Source organism: Cyanistes caeruleus, chromosome 3, assembly GCF_971803275.1.
Source record: "Cyanistes caeruleus chromosome 3, bCyaCae1.hap1.1, whole genome shotgun sequence".
NCBI lineage: Eukaryota > Metazoa > Chordata > Aves > Passeriformes > Paridae > Cyanistes > Cyanistes caeruleus.
The window spans coordinates 104,569,870-104,595,360 of record NC_141703.1 but is presented as its reverse complement, the minus strand read 5'-3'; the positions used below and the strand labels follow the sequence as shown (position 1 = coordinate 104,595,360).

Sequence of the window (25,491 nt, the reverse complement as noted above, 5' to 3'; positions counted from 1 at the left end):
GGCTAAAAGTAATTTTATTACTCTATCATAAATAGCTAATACAGAAACAACTCACATTGAACTTAGTAAGTAGGTTTAAAACAGAAGACATTTTATATTAGACCATAAGACAGCAAAAGGACTTTTTACTTACAGTTGCAGAAGACAATAAGGACTCTCAATTTTCCATTTTTTCCTCAGAAATATTACTGAAGAGCTATAATCAAATCTAAGATCTTTAACTGCATGTGTTTTGTATTTTTGCTATTTCTTTTACTGTTTTATTTTTTTTATCTGAACTTGGGGAGAACATACTGATGGACTTACACACACAATATCTCTTAATTAAGACATAGGCTCTTGTGGAATTAGAAAAAAAACCAACAACATCTATCTACCCATAGGACAGAGGAGTAAGGTAAGAGCATTGAGCATAACACTACAACACAGGTGGACAAGACACACAGCTTTTCTCATGCTGAATCCAGTAAATGGATGGATTATATTGTAATTTATGAAACAACGCTGCTGCACTGCAACCTGGAAAGTTATAAAAAATATATGGAGCACCTTCAGCTTTAACATTTGGAGTTGGACACAAGTACAATGTCCTTGGTGGTTATTGTGAGCCAGGCACTTGTTTTTAATCTGTGGTTCCTCTATAATAATAAGTTGCTGGGAATGGATAATAATATGGAGCATTAGTTTAAGAGTCTGTCAACTGACTGAACATGTTTGGATTCTTAGACTGTCAGGAACTAAAGCAATGTATTTATTATTTATTTTAAAATAAGACATGGAAGCAAGCAGACTGACATGTATTGCCTTTAAAATACAGCAATGTACTTGTGACCTGTTCAGCTACCTCCACGTGGGTGTCTAGTGAGAACACCAACTTGTCAACCATGATGAGTTCAGGATGAACTTTGTACTCATTTTTATACGTACAAGGAAATTATCCCGTACAACGTTACGCACTTGCATTCCAACTTGTGCAATTCCTTTCTTAACAACGTTATCATATGCTGATGATAAATATATAAACCTGCACCAAAACAAGTTCTGCATTTCACTTGCAGTTCTACAGAAGAAGATATTTCTTTGTCTCATTGCTTGGTGCCGATACAGTACAAATTGTTCCTCCAAAGACTAAGGGTGATGACAGTCCAAGTATGAGCCATTAATAACCACTGTTGGTGACACAGGTTCTTTGAGTATATGAGAAGGTTCTAACCAGCCCCCAAACTGCCAGAATCTGGGGTTTCACTGTCTTCTCATGGATCAAGCAATTCCATCCAGAATTTACAGAGTAGCTAGGAAAACATTTTTTATACCACAACAAAAAAACCAAAAAAACCAACCAAACAAACCAAACAAAAACAAAAACAAAAAAGCCACTCCAGAATAATTCTAAAAGTTCCTTGAGTAAAGGTCTTTTGGTAACCAAATTGTCCCAGAGGATCAGAACTTAAATCTACTAGAAAGCTCATGTGACAAGAAGATAGTACTTTACCTGCTGGTCATAGCAAATACACCTGGTGAGCTATTTAAAACACAACATCTCTACTTGGATACTCTGGTTAATGAAACTATGGAAGCTACTCTTACAAAACAGCTCCCTATCTCACTATATCAAGTTTATCATTAAGAGAATTATATTAAGAATTTACTATTATATTAAGAATTTATCATGATCATTAGCTGACATCTGTTAGGCTTCTGTGTCATTTATTAAGACAATTTTTAATTTAATGTTTCTATTTGTCAGTACCTTTTTTACAATGAAGTTGTACAAGTATTTAGACATATGAGCAGATAACTTCTAACTACAATGATGTTCTTTTGCTCCCTAAAGTTCTGTTATAAATTACTTTTGCCAGTATTGTCATTAATTGCATTAGACCAATGAAGTCATTCAGAATCTTCATTAATTAAATTATAAAGTACTTCTCTAAACTCTAGTTTTAGAACATTTCAAATGAAAGCGATGGGGGGAGCTGTTTCTTTTGTACAAAGTCAAATTTTAATCTTGTGGTCAAACCTTCAAACAGATCAGTGCTTGCATCTCTTGCAAAAGCTGAAATGAAGGGCTGCCTTTTAGTAACCACAGATGGTACAGAAGAGATGCACACTAATTATATGAATGTTTGCTGCAGCAGACCATTACTGGTGCCTGTAGAAGCAGTGATGTTCTCAACACATACTCAAGGTATTAATATCCATACTTGCATATCAGCAATGGCAAACAGAAGTATTTCCTCTTACTAGATCATGAGATGTAGCTTGGGCTCAGTAAAAGGAAAATCACTGAAAGACTGAAAATAAAAGATACAGGTAACAGAGGTTGTAGAACCCCTGTCCAATTCAGTGATGTTCTGCTGTTCTGCCGGTCAGTCAGAAATAGAAATACTATGAATTTTTGCAAGCTCACTGAGTTCTCATCCACAAGCTGCACAGAACATTGTGAGAACCCTAAGGAAAAGGTTAATTTTCCTCAGGTAGATTGGAGGAGAATCTCGGCGAAGCCTGCAGTGATTCGCAGGGTGCTGTTTTCTGTGGTAGCAGAGATGCAAGAGTTAAGTTTCACCTCATGGCCTTGTGTTTTTGAAATGTTATACTTTTTCTGTGGTTGTGCTACAAACCATGCTTGTGCTTACATGGCTTCAGGAATGCTCACAGTGCTCTGATTTATCTTCTTTTTCCCTGAAAAGGTAGAATGACTCAGTCTAGTTTGACTAGCTGTGGTGATAATCTTCTGTAATACTATGCCTGAGTGAAGCAGCAATCCCTCTCTGAGGATGGAAGAAATTGTTCCCTCTGAGTTCTGATACCTAATAATTTGTTCAGCTGTATTTTCTAACTTGCATATGACAACTGATTTTTTTTAGAGTAGCTACCTATTCTTTTGTTAATTTGCAGGTTTTGTAGTCACTTTACCTGTTTTGCTATACAGACAAAAACTTTGACATTCAACTACATTTTTCTTAGCACCTCCTCTAATTTCTGAGCTGGGTACAAGGCTCTGCCTTGCATATCAGTGTGGAGAATGATGTCAAACTTGTGTTCAGTTGTAGATTCTTTTCTTATCTTATAAAACTCTTTAATTGTGGGCATATAATTAAAACAAAACAAAACAACAAAAAACCCATTTATTCACAAAGTTAGAGAGTACACCTTAGGCTTACTCAAGATTTAGAAAAATATGCAGAGAATTCCAGACTTAGAAGAAACTCCCTCATTTCCAATCAAGCACACACAGATAGGAAACAAGCACTGGGCATTTAACAACAGAAGCACAGGAAGGTTGGAGCATGTCAGCAGCTACAGGTTGAGCAAAAACAATTCCTAGATCAGGATTTCTGATTCTCTTTCTTACAGAGCATCCAAGCAGCACTTTCAGTTATCCAGAGCCAATAATAGACCCTAGTGCATATTGTGTTTAAGCAACTGGAGTTTGCAGTTCTAAGGGTCAGGCAAAAACTAAAGTCAGGACTCTGAATTTCAGGAAAGGAAACTTCCAGCTCTTCAAGGAGTTAGACAGTGTGATCCCCTGGGAAACATCCTTCAGGGACTACAGAGCAGAACAGAGATAGAAAAAACTTTAAGGCATCTTTCACAGAGTTCAAGAGCTCTCAATTCCCTGGTGTAAGAAATCAGGCAAGGAAGATGAGACTGGCATAGATGAGTCAAAACCTGCTGGAGAAACTAAAGGGCAAAAAGGAATTGCACAGGAACACCATAGGAACAGTTTAGGGGCACAGCCCAGTTGTGTAAGAATGGGATCAGGAAAGTATGGATGGAGCTGAATTTGGCAAAAGATGCAAATAGTGATAGAAAGGGCTTCTATGAGTGTGTAAGCCAGAAAGGGAAGGTCAGAGAATGTGTACCCTGGGGATGAGGAAGTCAGGCAAACTGGTAAATATAGAGGAGGACAAGACTGAGTTATTCAACTATTTTTTTCCCCTCAATCTTCACTGTCAACCATCCATTTTAAAAATACCATTCAGAGGAAGTCCCCATTGATTAGAAAAATGAAAATGTTGCACCCATTTTAAAAAAGGGTTAAAAAAGAAGACCCTGGCAAATACTGTTTTCTCAGCCTCACCTCTATGCCCAAGATTGTGGAACAGATCCTGTTACAAGCTGTGCTGAGGCACATGGAGGATAAGGAAGGGATTAAAGACAGTTTAACAGGATGCTTTTTATCAAGGGCAAGTTGCACCTGACCAATCCAGTGGGTTTCTTTGATTCCTGCCTCAGTGGACAGAGGAAGAGCTATGAATGTCCTATATCTGTACTTCTAGAAAGCCTTTGGCAGAGTCCTCCTCAACATCTACATTCCAGGGACAGGGATTCAATGGGTAAACTGTTTGGTGCAGTGGAACTGAATTGTTGGGATTGTTGCATCCAGAAGATAGTGATGATTGGCTCAATGTCTAGATGGAGATGGGTAACAATTGGTGACCCTCGGAGGCCCAAACTGGGACCAGTACTCTTTAGTGTGTTTGTCAGTGCCATAGAGATGGGGTGAAGAGCTCTCAGCAAGTTTTCAGGCACTGTGAAGCTGAGCAACACAGTTGACATGGCAGGGATGAGATGCCATCCAGAGGGACATGGAGAAGCTCTAGAAGTGGGTGCCCAAGGAACCTCATGAGGGCCAAGTGCAATGTGCTTTGCTGTCTCGTTAAGGACTTTTGGATTAGGTTCTTTTTCCCTTTGAACTGAAGATTGACAAGAGGGAGGCTATTTTCTCTTGTTTGGTCTCAGTTGTTTTTTCTTATCAGCATTACAAGGTACAAGGAGCTATGTGCACTATGATAGAAAGGTGCAAAATGGCTAACAAAGATCCTCTTCAAGGTCTTTTATATGTCCATTTACCCAATTAACAGATGCCAACTAAATTATTTTTCTTACTGACCCAATGACCCAACACCTGTGTGCTGCACTGCGGCATTTTTTACCCAATCACTTACTACTACCCAAAAACCCCTAGGAGAAGAACATGAAGAAGAAAGGACAAGAGAAAACACCCTAAATCCTCCATCTTGTCTCCTGTTCTCTAAATTACTTTTTCACCCAGTGATTTAAGAAACTTTCTAATCTACACACTTTCACTTTTCCTATCTAACTTTAACATTTGCTTTCATGTATCACCATGAAAACATGCTCATGAATTTCATATTATATGAAATTCAGTGTTTCTTTGAATCCTAGAACTAAGTATTAGAAACAAGGGCATACACTCTGTACCTCAGACTCCAACACTTCCCCTGGTACAGGACTATCCCAAGGACAAAAACAGTTTGGGTAGAGAAGCCCTGAGGAAAAAGACCTGGGGTGTTTGCTGACAAGAAGCTCCACATTACTCATGAATGTGAGCTTACATCCCAGAAAGCCAGATGTGTTTGGATTCATCCAAAGAAGGGTGTCCAGCATGTTGGGGGAGGCTGCAATAAGTCAGAATACTGGTAGGAAACAAGTCATAAAGACTGCTTTTAAAGTTTTAATATTTCAATAGGATGAATTGATCAAAATAAAAACCACACAAATTAAGTATTTATGAAAAAATGTAAAAACTAGATTTTTGGAAGATTTGTGGCTCAAAGTTTCCTGTCATTTCGTTTCTTGTTATTAATCTCTGCCTCAAATCACAGACACACAGAGAAAAATTTTAGGAAGTCCCAGTTTTCTGTTCTCACCAAGTCTGTCCACCTATCCATGCACTGAAAAAAATCTTTATTAGCCAAATATAGGTTTACTCTTGTAAAGTTTTTAAGTGATCCATGGAATTCTCAGCAAAAAGAGAAAAATATCAAAAATATCACAAATGAGTGCACATTTTTCATTCTTTCAGTCAGCATTTTGGATTACTTTCATCACCACACCTGTCTGATGTCCCTTTAAGCTTTGCTCCATCGCTGGGTTTATTGTCACATGGAGTTTATGTAGGTGTTACAGAGACAATACCCAAAGTTAAATTATCACTTACACTATCATTCTAAGAGATAACAAATAAAATACCTGGGTTGGGTTAAAAGGCCCAGACCCAAACTAAACAGAATATATTCTGATTTTCTTTTGTACTCATTCTTCAGTAGTGTGCTCCTGAAATAATGTAAGTCATTAAATGAGACCCCTGGCAATGCATAAATCCATAAATGTCATTATTCTCTGTGGTTTCTTTGCTTCATCTACAGGACACAGGGAACAGCTCAACTGCTCTTCCTTGGCAATTTTGTGAAATAGTTGAATTACACAAAGTACACCAGCAAAAGAAAGCTAATTTGAAGCAGCTGAAGAAATGGACTTGGCTCTCATAGTCAAGATCTAACTTCATGAACTGAAAGTGCTAAAAATATGGTGTGGTTTTCATTCTTGCAGGTATTTAAGGTAGATATTATGGAAGTATTGACAGACATTTTAATTCCATTATGTACAGTCTCATGTGTGTGAGCCAGCTGCATTGCTATTTAGGTTCAGCTTACATAACTGAGAAAGCAGCTATTCACCAATGATAATATTTATTTTCCCTGTTCTTTTCCCTTGTATTTATCATCATAATATTATTTTTCTTTCCTGCCTGCTCTTAACCTCAGTGGTTGCACTTGGGATTTGAAAGTAAGGGATGCATTAGGACAGAGATTGGGTTTATAATAGTGAGTTTGGGCAGTAATAAATTCTCTAGATTAATAATGTTGTGATACAGTTTCTGTAGATCTTTTCTGTGGTTTTCCTGTATTAGCCGAGTCAAACTAAGATTAGGCAATCTTAACAAAAACAAGGGGTCTTTGTCTCCACTGGCATCCTCACCTAAAGAAGTTCATAACTTAATGCTGCTAATTGGTGAACATTCTAAAATATATCAGGACAAGTTTAAATAATTGGGATTTATCCCATATGGGAGTCATCTTGGGCCTGCATAAACAGAGAGCTGAATGAAAAGGCTTCGCTCCCGTTCAAAACGTGACCTCTCTGGGCTTATTTGGGCTCCTGATATAACAGGCACTGAAACAGCTAATTAGCTTGGCAGTGTTTCAGACAGCTGGATTAGAGTCAGTGATAAAATGCAGCAGAAGGCACCTCTTGGCATAGGTCCCTGTAACTCATCCCGCCAGCCTGGAAATCCAGTGGAGTAGAGGGGTCCTCCAGGCTGTGGTTGGAGGCTCCTTCTGAGTCCAGAGAAACCAACCCATTTGTCAAAGCCACATTTAACTCTACAAGCTTACACTGCAAGAACAGAGCAATTTATCTACCGTAAATCAGCCCCAGGACTGGGCCAAGCTACTGTAAGTTCCTCCCCTGTGAGCAAATACCCTGCCACTCTTTGTAGAAGAGAGGGAGTTCCACAAACTCAAAGCTGAATTAAAATCCATGGGCAGAGTAACCACTCATATCCTTTTAACAAGGTGCTTTCACCAGCTACACTTAATTTACACCAGGGAGCATGAATTTTGTATCAATGTGCTTTAAACTACTTGGGAAATACACTTAATATTTTATGCTCCTGAAGTGATATGGGTTGCCAGCATGACAGGGAAATGTTTAAAAACAAGGGGAATGCAGTTCTTGGGGAATACTGTTCTTGGCTAACACGCCAGGACGAGATGTCTCTACATCAGATAAGAATAAATAACTGCAATATTCAGAAAATTGTTTGGGGATTAAAAGAAATTTTTCAATGACCATTGTCTCTGCTGACTTCGCTGTTGTGTGCTAACTCACAGAGACAAAATTTGAGTGTGTTTTTTGAAAAATGGTTTAAATTTAACTACAACAAGCCATTCAGCTAAGCAGTAGTTACATGCAGTATCCTTCTGTGTTTTACTAGATTTTTATTAGTTTAAAACTTATGAATGTAATTGGAGAAATATGATACTGTACCAACACAGTAGGAAGGAGCATATTTAGTTATTCCATATGACTGAGTCTGCTCTGACTCTCTCATGTTCATACACTCTAATAAAGCCTGAGTAACCTTCTATTCCTGTCTCTTTCGTAGCCTTCCCACTCTACACCCTCCTCTGAAAAATTATATTAGTATGAAGTCATATATTTGCACATTTTGTGCATACAAATAGCAAGAACGTTGAAGAATGTACTCCTTCAGCAAGGAACATGGGCTCTAACCTAGCTTGGCTAATATATGGTGCCTGAAATATATGGAGAGATTTAAAACATTCATCCTGGAGTTGGAGCTATGGCAGGCTCGCATCGTTTCCCATCCACATTACATTCCCTGTGATGTGAAGGGATTCACGGAGCCTTCTTTTCTGCTCTCATTACAGTCTTTGTCACTAGGAATGAAGTATCCAAATTTTAATGCCTCATATATTTTGTCAGCTGTAGTGGTGTGCTATACTACTCTGACCTTTTTGATTGGCTTGCCATTTCAGTTCTCCCTATTTACAGCTTCATTAACCTGTGGGGGAGAGGTGGACTGGCTACCAATCAAGGGACAGTCTACTGAAAAGGTCAGTGTAGTCCAGCATATTTACAATCCCTCCACAAACTAAGTTTGTATAAGTTGTAGAGTTCCCCATCTGGAAGAGCAAAGTAGCAGCAGCAGGAAAAAAATGAAGTGACATGCATTCAGCCTGAATCTCAGACATAAGGAAAATGAAAGGAAACAGAAAAAAATCTCCAACTCGTTTTCAGAGAAATACCACATTTATTAACCCACAATTCTTAATAGAAAACATTTGATCTCAACTGGATGACACTACCCAGACAACCGAAATCTACAATTATTACTATTTTGAATTAGTTTTGAAGTCAGCTCTAACATATTGTCTGTTTAATGTAAGCAAGAATTAAAACTGATCAACTTCTTTTGCACAGAGATCTTTTTAAACAGGAAATATCTGAAGTCTGCCAACATTCTTTGCTATAGACTTCACTATACAAAAGAAAGAAAACATTAGTAATAGTTATGTAATTAGTGCCATTTTAAGATGATTCAAAATTGATTCATAAAACAAACTTCTATTTAGACCACAAAGATACAGGACAAAACTTAGACTAAACACAGGGTTTGATAGCAGAGGGCACTGTGCTATAGGAGGCTCTGTCTTTCAGATAAGAAGGAAAACCAAACTAATGACCACTTATGACCAGTGAGGTTGTTTAGGCATGTTAATCTGACTGACCCAGCCAGACTCCAGGTTCCATAATTACAGGACTCTCAGAATATCTGTTCTTCCCTAAATGTAATTGTTTTGTGGTGGCAGGGAGGCAAAGGGAAAGAGCCTCCTTTCCTAAGAACCTGAGCATTCCTACATGAAGCAGAACAGAATTTCTGGGGTGAAAACACAAGGAAATAATTTTACATGCAGAGGTTTGAACTGGTTATGAAATTACCTGGGAAAGTAAGATACAGTGAAGAAATTTTAAAAAGCAATATTTCCCCCTTAATCATCACGATGAATAAATAATGCAAACTCTAACTAATATCTAATCTTTGTTGCAAGACACTGCTTCTCTCCAAAATTAAAAACAAATTGATTTTTTAAAGAAATAGATTAATTAGGCATTAATTCAACTGTTTTGGTCCATAAATAAGGATGCCACTGTGTAAGGTTTTATTTCTTTTATCAATTTCTACCTTTCACCACATCTTTAGTCACATCAGCTTCCCACAATCATTACTAGCACTCCATATATCCAGGGGATGTTGTAATTTTTTTCTTTATCACTTATACTTTATTTAAAGTAGCACTTTGGAAACAACTAATTACTTGCATTAACGCTTCCGTTTCTAAGCAAGGGAAAATTTGAAAAAGAAAAAAAGAAAAAGCATAAACAAAATTGAGGTAGCTAAAAAGTGTCAGAATGGTAAATTACAATTAAAGCATGAATTAAGTGAAACATAAATTGCATCATGAAAGGTTATGCATGTACTGCACTGCCCTTTGTAGCTACACTTGGAGCATGGACATGTGATCTCATGCTCCTGAAGAAGCCAGTGAGAGAATTCAAATCCTTACATTTCTCTTCCTGTGTGGCACATTCAGAATACTAAGGTCCCATTCATTTTGATACTGTTTAATATCCTTCTATGATAGTGATTTTCTCTTTCTCAGGGACACCAACCCACCCTTTCATAAGGTATTTCCATATTTTTTGACTGTAAAAGACCATGCATGACGTGCAAGGAGCAAAACACAAAAGACAGACTATGAATTCAAACTATAAATAAAATTTTAGATTGTATTGACATATCCCTTATATATACACACACACAAACACCAGGATTTGAGCAAAAATCTTGTCATTGCATGACTTGTCTTTGATGTGTTAATCACAGAAAACGGTTTTAAGAAGTTTTATACTAAGTGGTCATTTTCACTTTATTTACCACAAATTAAAGCTGCAAAATTAATTAGATCCTATTGCTAATCAGAGAAATCTGCTCCAAAGAAATACTCTGACATATTGGTAACTTGGTAATGTGTTGAATTTCTGTAGGCCAGTATTTTTTCTTGGCTTGTTCTATATAAACATCTAATAGCAAAAAAAAAAAAAAAAAAAAGGAAAAAAACGTAAATCAACGCAGTTTTATTGAAGTCTATGTTTATTTAAGCCATCTGAAGTTCTGGCTCAGTACTGAGATTATTTGTTATTACGAGAAAAGCATACGTAAAATCAAGGATATTTTATCTTTAGAAGCTTGGCAGGGAATGTTGTTCTTGGGTGCATGAGGAAAACTGAAGACAAACATTTTGAACATAAAAAAAAAAATTGCTCAGATTTAGTGACCTCTGAATAAAAAAACCTGATTGATATAGTCAACTTAATTCTACACCCATGGCTTTGTGTTGTTGCTTATCACACATTCTCTCTTGCATTATAAAAAAGACGAATCCTTGCTTAATTAATTTTATAATGTATTAACTGAAAGTATAATAATTATGATTTCTTCAACTCCCTTGATCATTATCTTCATTAAGTTCTAGAAATGTCTTGGGTGCATGAGAAACTCCTGAACCTCCCCAGCTGTCCAGACTCCAACTAGTAGTCAGTGGACTCAGAGGAAAAACCCAAAATACCTGTACAACCCAAACCAAATGAAACCAACAGGACTTGCAATTGTTGCTAGAGACAAAGAGTCAGTAAGTTTATTTTTATTTATATATTGCCATCCATGAGAAAAGGCAGATCATAGCCTATAGCCTGCTGGGGACAGTTCTCCAATCTGAATTACAGAAGATGAGGCTCATGTCCATACACAGATTAGGTACAGACATGGACCTGAACTTGCCTTTCCAACACAGCTACCTGCAACTCTTTCCTTATCCATTGTCTTCTTCTCTACACGATCCCTTGGAGTTGCCAAGACACAAATAAATGCTAAATACTGCTGCCAAATCTTTTATGAAATGAACTGTGATGTAGACAAATGCCAGCTCCTAGGGGGAAAAGTGTTTGCCACAGCTTGTGGTGCTTTTGAGGACATCAGGGAACATAAGAGAGGAGTAATAAGGTACCTCAAAAAGGCAATTATTGGTTCTGCTTGTTCCTGCTGGTGAAACACTTCTACCTGAAGACAATTTATCTTTCTGAAGAAATGAAAATAGTCTATACATAACCAATTACTAGGCATAAAAAGATTTCTTCCTGGCTAATGCAGACATCTGAGTGAAGTTGTGAAGCACAGATTTCATGAAACCGTTTTATTGGTTTAGAATGAAGCTTCCTTCATGTTTTATGAGCATCCCAGAAGCAATGCCAGGAACACTCTTCACTCAGTAGTCCATGTATAAATGCAAATTAACACAGGCATTCAAGTTTCAAAGTTGTGAAGAACAGCATACAGAAACCACTACCTTTTTTTTTTTTTTTTTTTTTTATACATACATGGACATGAGAGGCTAATTAAAAATGCACTATTAAAGATGACTTTGTGAGAGGAAGTCATTTAGCCCTTTGAATCAGGCCAGACCTTAGAAGCCATTTCACTTTCTCAATTGTAAAGTTCTCCATCACTAATACTTTTCCAAAATGATAAGCAATCATTCTGTTTTCAAATACCTAGATAGATCTCTAACTCTTGAATATTTTTCCTGTTGAGATGAATAAATAAAGCAAGGTTTACTAAAGCTATCTACTGGATATCAGACAAAAATGAGCTTTCAAAGTGAAAAAATCTACTTAAGTTTAGGCAACACTCCCCCATCTCACTTATTAAAAGAACAAAGGTTTCCTTTAAGTACATCAAAAAGGAGGTAAACGTAAACCCCTTAAAAATTAGGTACAAAAGGTATACAGAGTGACTGGGGGGATGAAAGGTAGGGTAGATCTCAGATGACATGAGGTGTGCCTACAAAAGCAAGCAGGGTTGTCAGCAGGAAGAATTCAGGGGACAAAGAATTGACGCCCCAAAGTGAGCATCATAAGAGAATTTTACTATGATAAGCTCTAGTCTGGCCCTGTGGACCTTCTGGGAACCCTGAAAGGAGCCCAGTCTGTGCTCTAATACTGCTTTGCAAAGTAAAGTATTGAGGGAATGGGGAGGGGTTTGGTTTCCAGGAGGAAGCCTCTACTGTGAACTAAAACGCTTTTACACAGCATTGTATCCTGGATTGCAAATGGAAGAGAAATAGCAGATGTTCATCTCTCTTCCACAGAGATGACAGAGTTTGTTTACAGGTTTCTCAAAAAGTCATTCCCGCATGCTTTCAATTGCCATTATGTATATTCAGTTGACATAATGCTCACAAAATGCAATTTAGACATATCTCAGTGCAGAATACTAAACTCAGCTTTCCCCCCTCTGCGAGGGGTTGCGTGTGACCTGAGCACAGCGGTTCAGTAGGTGAACTTTCGGAGAGACAACAGAGGTGGAACGCATTAGTGTCACTTAGAGAAACATCAGACATTTTGGGGTCGTTTCCGTACAACCCACAGCCAAATAAAATGCTGTGGGAATATTTCTTAACTGAAACACTTCACCAGTTCATTTCTTGGAAAAGGATTTTATTTGAAAGAATGAAACATTGCCACTGCTTAAATGGTTTGTCTCTAGGCCAAGGAATGATCTCTGTGCTGAGTGGGCACAGCACTTTACAGACTTGATGATTAAATGATAATGGCAGCATTTCAATGAAAGCAACGTTAACTGCTTATAGCAAAAGCAGAAGGGAAGATCATGCTTGAGATTCCTAAAAGATGAAAAGCATTTTGCTCATACTGCCTTTCCATTGCAGGCATGAACTGAGACATCACTTAGCCTCTGTATCTTCCCACTTTTATATTAATTTCTGCCTGCATTTCTTACTGATTTTGCTGTTTCTTGATCTCTCTTTTTATACATATACCCTGGCAGGCGCAGATATTTTTGGAGATTTCCTAAAAGGTGAATTTCCTCAGAACTAATAACATCATGCCTGAAGCAGCCAAGATATTGTCTGAGAGAATTTTTGCATCAAAATATTGCAAAAAGTGCATCTCTGAAGGAATTCACTGGGGGATCCCAAGATAGTTGCAGTTTCAATTGTTTTTCTCTTTACATTTGTATATCCACTTGAACCTGAATATCAAATCAAGTTTTAGAGAAACAAAGTAATAAATATCTGCGTGAAACAGCACAAATGCTGCCTATGAAAAGCAGTGTAAATATGCATCCCCTGCATTTGCAAATAAATTCACACAAGCTCTGTGTCACACAGAGGAAGGAATGGTGGTCATAAAATCCAAAATCATATGGAAAATAAAGCGTCATTAACTTGACGTAAAAAGAGAATTTAATTTATTTTTAGAATTTTTTCAGGTTAAAAAGCAAGAGTATTTTTAATACTAGATATATACATTTTCGAGCTGAGGCTACCCACAAAACAATAGAAATTTTCAAAAAAATTGGGAAGACAGAAGCCAAGAGAAAGAAAAGCTGCAGCCAAGAGAAGGGAAAAATCTCTCCACAGTTATGCCACACTCCAAGGACAAAAAAATGTCTAATTGTGAGACATTTGCCACCACTGTCAGCAAAACCCTCTTAAGAAAAGAGACAAACACAGAAGTGAACACAGCAGAATTCACTTTCATGCTCATATTGATAGGGTCTAGGAAAAAATTCAACAAATTTCTCTCCTTTAGTCCTGGTTACCTGAGCAATACTTTGTTGAGATCTAGGCTTCCTACAAAACCTTACAAGTGGCAAAGAAATAAAGATAATTGTGTGAGAATTAATAGATGACCTCAGTGATTCCTTATAAAGGCAAATAATGACTGAACTACTTGTTTATATGCAGTTTGTAATTTTACAATGCAAACAAATGTGAACTTATAGAAAAAAAGGGTTATGATGGAGCAATAAACTGACAAGGAGACTTTTTTTTTAGTGTTCTCATGCTGTATACAACAGGGAAATATTATATGCCCAGATTACATAGTTATTTCTAGTGCCTCCTGCCCCACCAAGTGGACTAATAGTGTTATTTTTTATCATAAATTTGTATATTTTTTTCTTTCGGGAATAAATGAAGTATATGTTCCCATAGCAACAAAAGCTAATTCTTTACAAATTTAAGTCTGAGCCTTTAGCACTGAATTCCATGGGAGCTTACTTTGGACATGGATCTTTGAAGTGTGCTATTATACAGGCAGTTTTAATCTGCACAGCTCAGATGGAGAGGGGTGGGAAATCAGTAATCTATACATGGCATAATATTCACATTTCTAAATGCACCATAAAATTACTTAATACTTTACCCTAAAAATCCATCATCCCCAAAAAAATCTGTTTAACATGTCTGCTTCTGCTTTTTACAAAATTTTTGTTCCAAAATATAACAATGGTCATTAGACAGATTAGACTTTCTTCTTAGAGAGCCATGGAAAATCTGATATTCAGTGAGTTCCAGCTTTCTAACAAGAACAGCTATTAGGCATACTCAGTTTAAATAAGCAAATAAATACTCTTTCAGCAGATGAAATTAATAGGACCAGAGAAGACTTCCAAGGACAACAGCAACAGGACTAAACCAAATGCCAACTCACGTTCTAAAACCGTAAGGAAAAACTTACTCCACTATGTCTAGGATAAAGTTCCTTTAGTTAAGAATTTTAACCCTTAGTTTATATCTCCTTTTTAAAAAAAAGACATTCCACATCACCTCCTCCCCTCCCAAAAGGGACCTTGGTTTCTTTCCCTTTGTAGCTGAAGGTGTCCCTTCACCCTTCTCATGGGAAAGCCACCACATGATTTCTCCTCTTCAACTCATGCTTTCATTTCAAGTTTTGAAAGACTAAGTAAGTTCTCTAGTACAAGTTGCTGAATGCTTAGCTGCATTTATACTGTTCTGTTATAAATTTTTAAAATAGCTCACAAAAAAGATAAAGCATATGCTCAAAACTTAATCTAAAACTACACAATTCTGAGAATAATTTCTCTTTGTACAAAGATGAAAGGCAGGTTAAACCACACTAAGTTCCAATTTTTTGGCTATGGGAGGTCTCAGTAAACTTCCACAACCAAGTAATTTTCACTGAATTCATAACAGATCAAATCCTCCCTTCTCACTCTTGTATTAACATGAATTTTATACACAGCAGTGTAACAAAGCATTTGTATTAAAATTTCATGATTTCTCAGGAAAAGCATCTCTTATCTACCATTTGGGTTGTAACACCCATCCACTCTAGGGACACCTCAAATCACTGTTTTTCTATCTAATGACCTCTACACATTGATATTTGAGATATTATTGATGCTACAAAGAATTTAAATACTTGGAAAATTATGTCCTCAAACAAGTATTCAAACAGAAGGTGAAAGTATTTGCCAAATTCTCTGGTAAGTGTGATTGCAGTTATGACCCAGAATATTTGGACACTGGCATGCCAGTGATCAGCAACCTGGAAATTATTTTGCTTTCATTGAGACTTTTCTCCAGTTTGGCCCAACCAAGGAAGGAGCAGATCTGGGAACAGCACAAAAACTGCTGGATAACAGTGGATATGCTGACAGCTGCACCTTCGTGCAACCAAGACAAAATAGCCCAGTGCACAGGGGAACACTAACATGCTTCATGGAATTCTCTGAAATCAGAAAAAAATCTTATTTATTAGAAGGAAGGGAAGGAGCATAGCCTAGTCAGCACAAAATAAGGAACAACATTCCCAGGATTCCCATTCTGATGAATTTTTTTCTCAAAAGGTGGCAAAGCACAGTATTTAAGCAAATTTACTGAACTGCAGCCCAAGTGGCCACTGTCCTTTATAAGATGCTGAGACTTTCCACAGCCACAGGAAAACACAAATTGTGCTTAATGTACCACAAATTGTGTTTAATGCATTTCTAGAGAAGCAAAACATATCCCTTTGAGATCTTTTTATATTACATATCTCATGCCTTTAAAACAAACATTGTGCCTGAAGGCTCACCCTATGGAAAATTGACTGAGATGTTTAGAAAAGCTACTTTAGAATACAAAAATACTGATTGAATACTTTTTATTCTTTCTTGCTCTTTTTTGAGATATGAGTGTTTTCCTCTTCCTCATTGTAAGAGTACTGCATTGAAGTGGCAGCTGCTAAAAACACACATCACTCATGCCCTTGGTTTGAAACATTAGGAATGATGGGCACAGTTCTGGTCACAAATATCTCGGTAAATCCCACCATTAATCTCATAGCAAGGCTCTAATGTTTTTTTATAAGGTATTACTTGATATGTGCTTGAATTCCAAAGACCAATATGGGTATATATGTAAATAAGCCTGGAAGACACCCAGGGTTATTTGACTTTTAAAACTCATCACTAAGTCAGGCTTACAGAACTATGCAGTGACACCAGGAATGGTCATTCCAAACCATCAGCTGCTTTAGCTCATGCTACCATAATCTTTTTTGCATATCACAGGGCAGCAAATCCTGAAATAGGGGCTGTTATATACTGGAAGCATTTCTGAATAGTTGGTAATTTTTTAAGACCTTAAAATCAGAATAATCCAAACTATTTCTCTGGTTACATTTCAGTTCCTCTGTGCCAATTAAACTTTCCAGACAAACCATATAGAATCACAGATATATTCCTCTAAAGTCTTTTACATTTTTACTCCCTTTCCAACATTCACTCCTGAATTATGCATTTAAAGCGAACTCAGAAACTCCTTAAATATCTCATCATCTTTTATTTAGAGACAGCTTAACATGAAAAGTCCTGTTAGAAGGATTTGTTTTACATTTTTAAAGAGCAATATTTCCTTTACAGCCAAGCCTAAGAGGTCTTACTTAAAAGCAGTATTAGCTTCTTCCAGGAGTTTTTATTGGATTTGCACTAGTGGTAGTAAAAGTTGTTTCTAAATGTCTAAATCAGTAGAAATACACCTTTTTCATCTCTGTTTGCCCCAATGCTAATATTTATTCAACCTAAAAAACAGAAAGTAATGCCCTTAAGCCCCCAACAAGGTACATAAGCATTAATTTCTATGGATTTCTTTTCCTTTCTGTATCTGATGTTTCCAAGATGATCAATATGGCAATTTCCTTCCAACCCAGAAGGCTAATTACCACTCATTTTCAGATACTGACAAGGCAGAAGTATTAAAGTGTTCTGAAAATAAGTCACAGATACTCATTAAAGAGCCCTAAAATACAATCCTTTGCCTTTTCCTTGGGAAAATAGGCATCTCATTATGGTTTATGTGAAGAAGTTGGGTGGTAGCACCAGTGGCTGGGGTGAAAAAGCAGTGACTCAGTAGCTGGCTGGAAGGGGATGGTTAAACCACTGGGAATAAATTTTGGGTTGTGTATTTGTAACTGATTTCTCTTAGGTTAAAATGAGTATTCCACAGTAAATTCTTGTGGTAGGGCACATGTTCCTCCAATGCACATATTCAGGACTTTTCACAGTACTTCTTAAGAATTAGAGTTTACCCATGAGATTATTGCTTAGTGCCTCATAAGCGTGAATAGAAAAAAAATTGTTCATTTCTTTTCTCAGTAAAATCATACTGAATGCACATGTTCAACATATCCTCCTTTCAAATCAGATGGCCTGTGCTAATCTGCAGATTTTTAAGAGAAATCTCTGCCACCTGTTCCTATATGTGCTAGAAATACCCCATCATCCAGCATGCAAAAGCATGTTTTTATGGCCTTCATTGTTGCAGCAACCTTAAGAGAAAGGGGTTTCCCCTGGCAGCAACTGTCTAGCATTTTGGTTGGTTATCTTATTCTTAAAATAAAAAGGTGAGTGCCCTGATGGAAGAAGAAAAAGGTATCTTACAGAAGGCATTTAGCAAGGGAAAGGTGAGCAGGAGGCAGGCAAGGCAAATAAAAGGAATAAAATCAGACTATGTTTGAGGAAAGAAACAAAATATTTTAATATGCCATTAAAACAAACAAACATGAAAAATAACCAACCAAAAACCTGTATATTGAATCTGTGATTTTTTACATTGTGTTTTGAATTCCCAAGGAATAAGGTTTTCAGGCTTTCCTTGAGGATCACGAACAAGAGATAGAAGGTGACTCAGCAGAGACATTCCCCACTGGCAGATGAGCACTTCAGAGCATCTTAGATTCCTGGAGAGCTGCTTCTGGCACACAGGTTTTCTTTGTGTCCTGTGTTTAGTTATGATGGAAAATGATCTGCTGGCTTAAGTGTGCTACTGGCTCTTACAGTGCACAGATGCTGATTGCTCTGCTGTAAGGAATATTTGCTGCAGTGCTACTGAAGAAGTGTTGGCAGGTTCAGAGAGTGCTCAGGCACAGCCCAAATCCACCGGGTTTGCTCTAGGAAGCAAACCAGAAATTACATTTCCAGAAAAATAATATGATGCCCAGGGTCAGAAATGCTGCCTAGCCTTTCCACAACTCCCTTTTATTACTCAGATGTGTAGTCCATTAGAAAAGAAAAAAAAAAAAAAAAAAAAAAGAACAACAAAAAAGCCCCAAACAACTAAATTAAAGGCAAGGTTTGCCAAGAAAAGTAAGGTGATCTCTGGTTTGAGATTAGCACTTGGGATCTTTCAGAGAAAAGATCTGAAAAATTGGCAGAAGGAAAGTTTGAAGGAAAGCTCATGGGGACTGCAGGAAAAGAACACTGTTAGGGATTTTCTCACAAGAGTATTAAAACAAATTTTCCATATCCATCTTGATTTATTCCAGCATAGCTCGTTGTTCTATCTGGCATCTCAGAGGGTCCTTGATGTAGTGAGAACAACCCACATAAATAAGATGGAAATTTCATGTAACATTAACTATTTAAGACAGCATTACTGCTGTCAAAACAGGTATTTATTAGAAATGGATAAGTGGAAAGGAAATTCTTTTTTACTCATTTTATCCATCTCATAATTTCTAATTAAATGGAGCCTGTATCTCAATTTCTCTGGCTTTCAGAATTAAGTAACTGCAACTCCAATCTCTTTCCTTGTCTCAAAATCCAAACCATTTAATTTGCTTAATATACTTAAGTTTGTAATAGCTAAACTGTAATTTTAAAACAGAAATGTGGTTCTTTATTTTTTTAAATAGCGTGATCTGGGAAAAAAGTATATATTGGCGATTTTTTTTAAAAACTTTAATATCAGTCTTGCATTTCAAGAGTCAGTTTTTTCAAGAGTCTGCAAGCATGTAAAGTAGGTTTGTTTTTTGGTATAGTTATTTCCTATATCATAAGATAGATTTTGCTAAAAAAACGGAGCCTGCTGTTTGAAAACCACTGTATTTTAAATAGAGAGATAGCTGAAGGGAACGTTGAGAGATCAGCAGGTGTTACAGAGACGTTCTTGTGTCCTCCTATCAAAGCAGGGCCACACTCCACATCCTCATGTCAAGCAGGTTAAAAAGCAAATATCTCAAAATAGCTCCAACCTCACCAAGTGACCCCAAATCACCTTCTAACGGAATTTTTTTGTAAGATTACCATAAGTTAAACTACCTGAAGAGTTTTTAAAAGTGTTCTTGCAGCAACTTCAACAGCTTCCTTTGAAAGACCAGCCTATGTAAGGCACTTGATTTCAAAGGATTTGCATTTAAACATACATCTATTAGAGTTCTAAAAAATGCCTAACCCAACATACAAGATGATTTTACTTCTTCTTTTTTCTTTTTTTTTTTTTTTCTTCTGGAAAACCTTCATTAATAAACCTGACTTGATATTGTTAGGAAATTACCAATATCTTTGAAAACAAACACTGGAAAGCGTTCTGTAGTAAGAATTTTTTTAAATTGCCATATAAATGTGAGTTGCATGATCACGAGACAAAGTGGAATCCTGAATATTCTGAGTGACAGTGTTCTTACTAGTTAATAAATGTAACTCTTCTAAAGAATCAAAATGATGATCCAGTTTTGTAAAAATACCGAATTATCAAACTGAGTAACCAGTACTTAAGAGAGAATTAAACAAGGATCCACTAGGTGACAGTTTGCCTGAAAAAAGTAAAATGGGAAATATATGTAAATTTGCCTTATAACTATTTTAGAATACATTCACCTGTTGAAAAAAATATGCCCTATTTTAAGCAACAATTGTTTTTTTTCTAGAATAGGGCTGAATAGAATTACAAGTCTCAAAACTTATTAAAAAACCACAAATAAACCCACAAAATGTGAGGGTCCCAGCACAAAAAAAAACCCAAAACAACAAACCATATTGGGTTTATACTTTTAATCAGAAGTACAAGAGTTTTGTGTTTTCCAGTGAGGCATGATCAACATGTTTTACAGCCAAGAATGTACAGAGCTCCCATCCCTGCATCCCTCCAGGTCTGTACAGCCTCTCTGCCCTTAGAAGCTTTAGGGGCAGTTTATTGAGCATTTTGAGTTTATTGAGTTCTTTTGTGCAGAAAAAATTAAAACTGTAAAATTGAAAACTGCTAATCACCCCCACAAAGATGTATAGAAGACAAAAAGCTAAACAGCTCTTCTTTGAATGAAACCACTGGGCACTTCCATTTGCAGCCAGACCTTCAATCCCAACTCAACAGAACACAGCCTAAGGCACAAGGCTGACTGCAGTAGGGCCTTCCAAATCCTTGCAGCAATATTCCTTTGGGGGGCAGGAGATATTATATATATATATATTTTATATACAACGATAAACACCATCAACTCCAGTTGCCTGACTTTGTGAACCACTTCTCAGTGGCACCAAACACACTGAGGGCACTTTAAAACACACCCCCTAAACCACTGGTCTTCAGGCCAAAGGGAAATGGGGAACATGGCCAGAACAGACATCTACTGAACACTGAGGAAGTTGTCCCTTTTGACTTGCTGGAAAACAAGTTATTCTAAAAAGGAAGCCATGCTAAACTAGCTTGAGAATGTTTTGAAACTAATGGAGGAAGAAATTACTTCAGGAGAGTGCAAACCATGTGATAGTTTTCCAGTAATTAAAAGAAAAAAGAAAAATTCAATGTGTACATAAGTGAATATAAAGTATGAAAACCTAAGCCAATGATATCTATAGGAAGGTAAAGCTCAGCACCAGTACTGTCATAATCCCAGAGACTATGAATTGTTGTTCAGAACAAGTTGTCTAGGCTAACCCAGTCTCCATCTGGTCAGGATGGCTGGATTTTAGCTTAAATTATTCCCAGCTGGCATCTGATCATCCACTGTGTCCAGAGAGAGAGTCTGCATGCTGCTGCTTCTCAGCTCACCAAGATGTGAGGACCAGCCTCATGAGTCCCACGTCACCCCACCCCCATGGGGACCTTGGGTAAGCAAGGCTCTCCCCATGCCCAGTTAATAAGGTTTATGTAATTAATGCAAAACAGCTGTGGATGAATTAATTCTCAGACTAAATTTGATAGGTTGAAATACTCTTCTGCACTTTCCCAGTCTTCTTTACTATCGTGGTTTAACCCCAGCCAGCAGCCAAGCCCCACACAGCCACGGGCTCACTCCCACATCAGTAGGATAGGGGAGAGGATCAGAAGAGTAAAATAACTCATGGGTTGAGATCAAGACAGTTTAACAGGGAAAAAAATAAAAGCCATGCACACACAAGCAAAGCAGAACAAGGAATTCATTCACTGTGTCCCATGGGCAGGCAGGTGTTCAGCCATCACCAGAAGCACAAGGCTCCATCATACAAAACAGCAATTTGGGAAGGCAAAGGGCATCACTGCAAATGTGCCCCCCTTCCTCCCACTTTATACACTGAGCCTGATGCCACATGGTCTGGAATATCCCTTTGGTCAGTTTGGGTGACGAGTCCTGGCTGTCTCCTCCCAACCTCCAGTGTGGCACTGTGACAAGCAGAGAAGGCCTTGGCTCTGTGCAAGCCCTGCTCAGCAACAATAAAAACATCCCTATATTATCAACCCTCTATCCAGCACAAATCCACAACACAGCCCCATACAAACCACTGAGAAGAAAATAAATTTACCCCAGACAAAGCCAGCTGGGGAAGGGGAAAAAAAAAACAAGACAAAACAAAAAACAAACAAAAACCAAAGCAGAGAAAAAGTAAAAATAAAAGAAAGTGTTAAAGAAATTCTACCACCTTGTCCACTTTTTGTGTGCAAGGTTCCCAAAAACAACACTATGAGATATGAATTATTTCACAGTTGTTTTCACCATGCTGAATAGTGCTGGGTTTGCATTCAAAATACAACAGCTACAAGTGACATTGAACTGATTCTTTTTTTGTGCTCTGCAGTAAAATTTGCCATAAATAATAAAAAACCAAATCCTTTTCCTAAACCTTCAGTAGAAAAAAGAAAATATCAGTAAACTTTTCAATGTCAGTAAAAATCTGAACAATTAGTGGTATCTGTTTATTCCTCTTAATTTAGTGGAACAATAACAACAAAATCACTTTATTACCCATACATTTTCCTAGTAAAACAGGCATTGTTTCAAACCATACATTTAAAAGGTTTAACACACTTTTGGCAAGCATATGGGCTCTGATTGTCAAACATATGCCATAAATTCATAGGCAGAGTCAGGGCAAATCATTTGACCTTCTTGTGGCTCAGACAATCCAGCTGTAAAATTAGATGAAAGCAGAACTGAAAAACAGATGCTGCAGCATCCAATTTGAGCTTTCTTGAGCAAACAACATCTTAAGAGAGCAGAGTTAATGTCTTGTATTAACTGCAATATTTTATTTGATGCTTATCGGCACAACCTGTAAATTAAAATATAAACCTGAAAAACTTTGCAAGCCTGCTCTATGTATTACACTGAATTTCCAAATTTATGAATTATTTACGTGTTACCAAAGACAGGCAATAGCTACCAAGAGAATTGAGCCTACTGGGCCTTTGGCAAGGAAGGTTTGCCTGGAGTGAGTTGGGTACCACAGTCCAAACCATCTGTCACATCCACTCTGGACCCGCAAGAGCTTTGAGCGGCATCCAGAGAGAAGTCCAGGCCAAAGAACCCGACACATCCATGGGTTTAGCTCATTTTCAGGCAGTCAGCCACTCCCAGGAGCTCTACCTGGAATTTGAAATTCTTTTTTCCTCTTACCAACTCATAGGGAAATCTACTTTTGGCTCATATCTGGGTTGCCAGCTTCTTCTGGGTTCCAGTGTGTGGGCAGCTGATAAGAGTGTTCTGCAATGCCCTATCCCAACAGCTCTGCCTTCCCTGCTAGGAGGAATCCATCACACCTATGCTGCCACTGCAGCTGTGCAATCACAGCTGGTGGAGCTCCTAAAAATCTTAAACTCACAGTTTGCTCCAGGCTGGAAGGCAGAAGGGGGAGTTGCAGACACCCACAAGAGAATACGAGTTGCCACTTTGCCTATTTGGGACTTTCCAAGTTTGTATTGAAAAAATATTTCAAAATCCTGAAGGAAATTTAAAAAGAAAACAAAACCAAAACACCACCAGAATTCTACCAGAATACACATCCCACAAGTCAAGTTTGCTTACTCGTGTTTGAACTTGGAAATAAACACTACTCTTATTTCAAAGGCAGATGAGGAAACATGCCCGAATTTACACCTTGTCTGTTGACCTCACTTTTTGGAGGTGGAAAGGTGGAAAAACTCTATTTGGATTATTTTCAAGAACATCATTTGGAAAAAGAAAATAAAGAAAAAACTCTAAATTTCACCTAAGAAAGAGAGAAATTAATGTGTTGCATGTTTTTTTCCCCTTTTTCCTTTTCCATCTCTTGACTATATAAAGAGCTCAATGAATTGAGCCAACCTGAAACCGTGTTGGCTTCCCTTCTTTTCCAAAACAGAAATTACACCCTGCTCAGTAAATTCCTTCCTCTACTGGGAACCAAGCAACCATAAACCAGGTTCTGATGTTGCTGTAGCTATTTCAAAGCCCTAAGTACCACAAAGTCCTCACTGATGACTCTGGGTCTTAAGTATTAAGTATTAATTAAGTACAACAGGGCAAGAACACTAAAAAAAAAAATTAATTTCTATTTTAGTAATGCTGTCCAACTGTGCCAGCAGGTGTAGTTTTCATTACAAATAATAAGGAAATGTTAATAATTACTGTACTATATTTTTGGTGACAGCAAAGAAAATAAATTCTTCCTAAATATGTTAACCCTGTTTTTGCCCTACAGTAATAAAGCTCATGGAAATACATTTCTATTATAAACACTTGCTCATACCTTTGGAGCTGTTTATGAGGAAGGAGTTATTATATTAATTATCCTGTCATTCTGAAATTTAAATCATGTAGCAATATCCAGTATCATGTCCTAAGGGCACATTATATTTTCAGATAAAGATTTTTTTATTGTGTCAAAAAAAGACTCTTTATTTTAAAAAAAAATTTGCATAAGTTCTTGTCATTTTATCTAATTTGGTTCTTTCATGGAGCTAATCCATCACTTGGTTACTAAGAAAGCTTTTGCAATTGAACACTGATTTGCCAGAGAATGTATGCATATTTTATATCTTCTTGAAAACAGAGTTTAAAGAATAGTGTGAATTCCCTGGAAGGCAAGTTGTAGAGAGATGAGGCAAAAGTCTCAGTTAATAAATGTCACAGTTTAATCAAAAAATAAAATAAAGGGAGAAAATTGCAATTTATGTAACTAAGAAATTCCACTAGAAGGGCAAAGAACACATCGCACTTCACCAGTGAGACAAAATAATGCTTATTCTTGCCTGTTTAGATACATAAACACTCTCAACTTTATCTTCTTCACTATAAAAAAATAATCAGTTTTGATAAAATATGATCCAGTACTAGGTGTACAAAGATACTGTCTGGTGAATGAAGAAACAAAAGGATGGCATTACTTGTTTTGCAAAGAAGACAGCAGGAAGTTCACATAGGATTAAACCACACCTTAATCCCCCAGCACCTTGAGCATTGTGATTAGTTAATATTTTTATGTTTCTAGATATCTGTAAATTTTAATTAAGCATGAATGTTTCTGTCAAATGGTGAAGAACAGTCCTAAACTTTTAAACATGGGGTTAAAGGTCTCAAGTAGTTCAAGAGTTCTTTAAGTAGAGGACAAGAGAATTTCATTTGCATGCAACAATATTTTCATAGTGAGGACAGCTCATTCAAATGAGAGAGAGACAAGAGCCATGACATTCTACTTCACATGATCTGGAACTGCCT

The 25,491-nt window shown here is 37.2% G+C and overlaps 1 protein-coding gene across 17 annotated transcripts in view; it reads right to left on the bottom strand.

Annotated features, from left to right (window-relative positions):
• ROBO2 (roundabout guidance receptor 2) overlaps positions 1-25,491 on the bottom strand; it is a 1,015,778-nt gene that overhangs the window by 650,365 nt on the left and 339,922 nt on the right. The window lies entirely within an intron of this gene.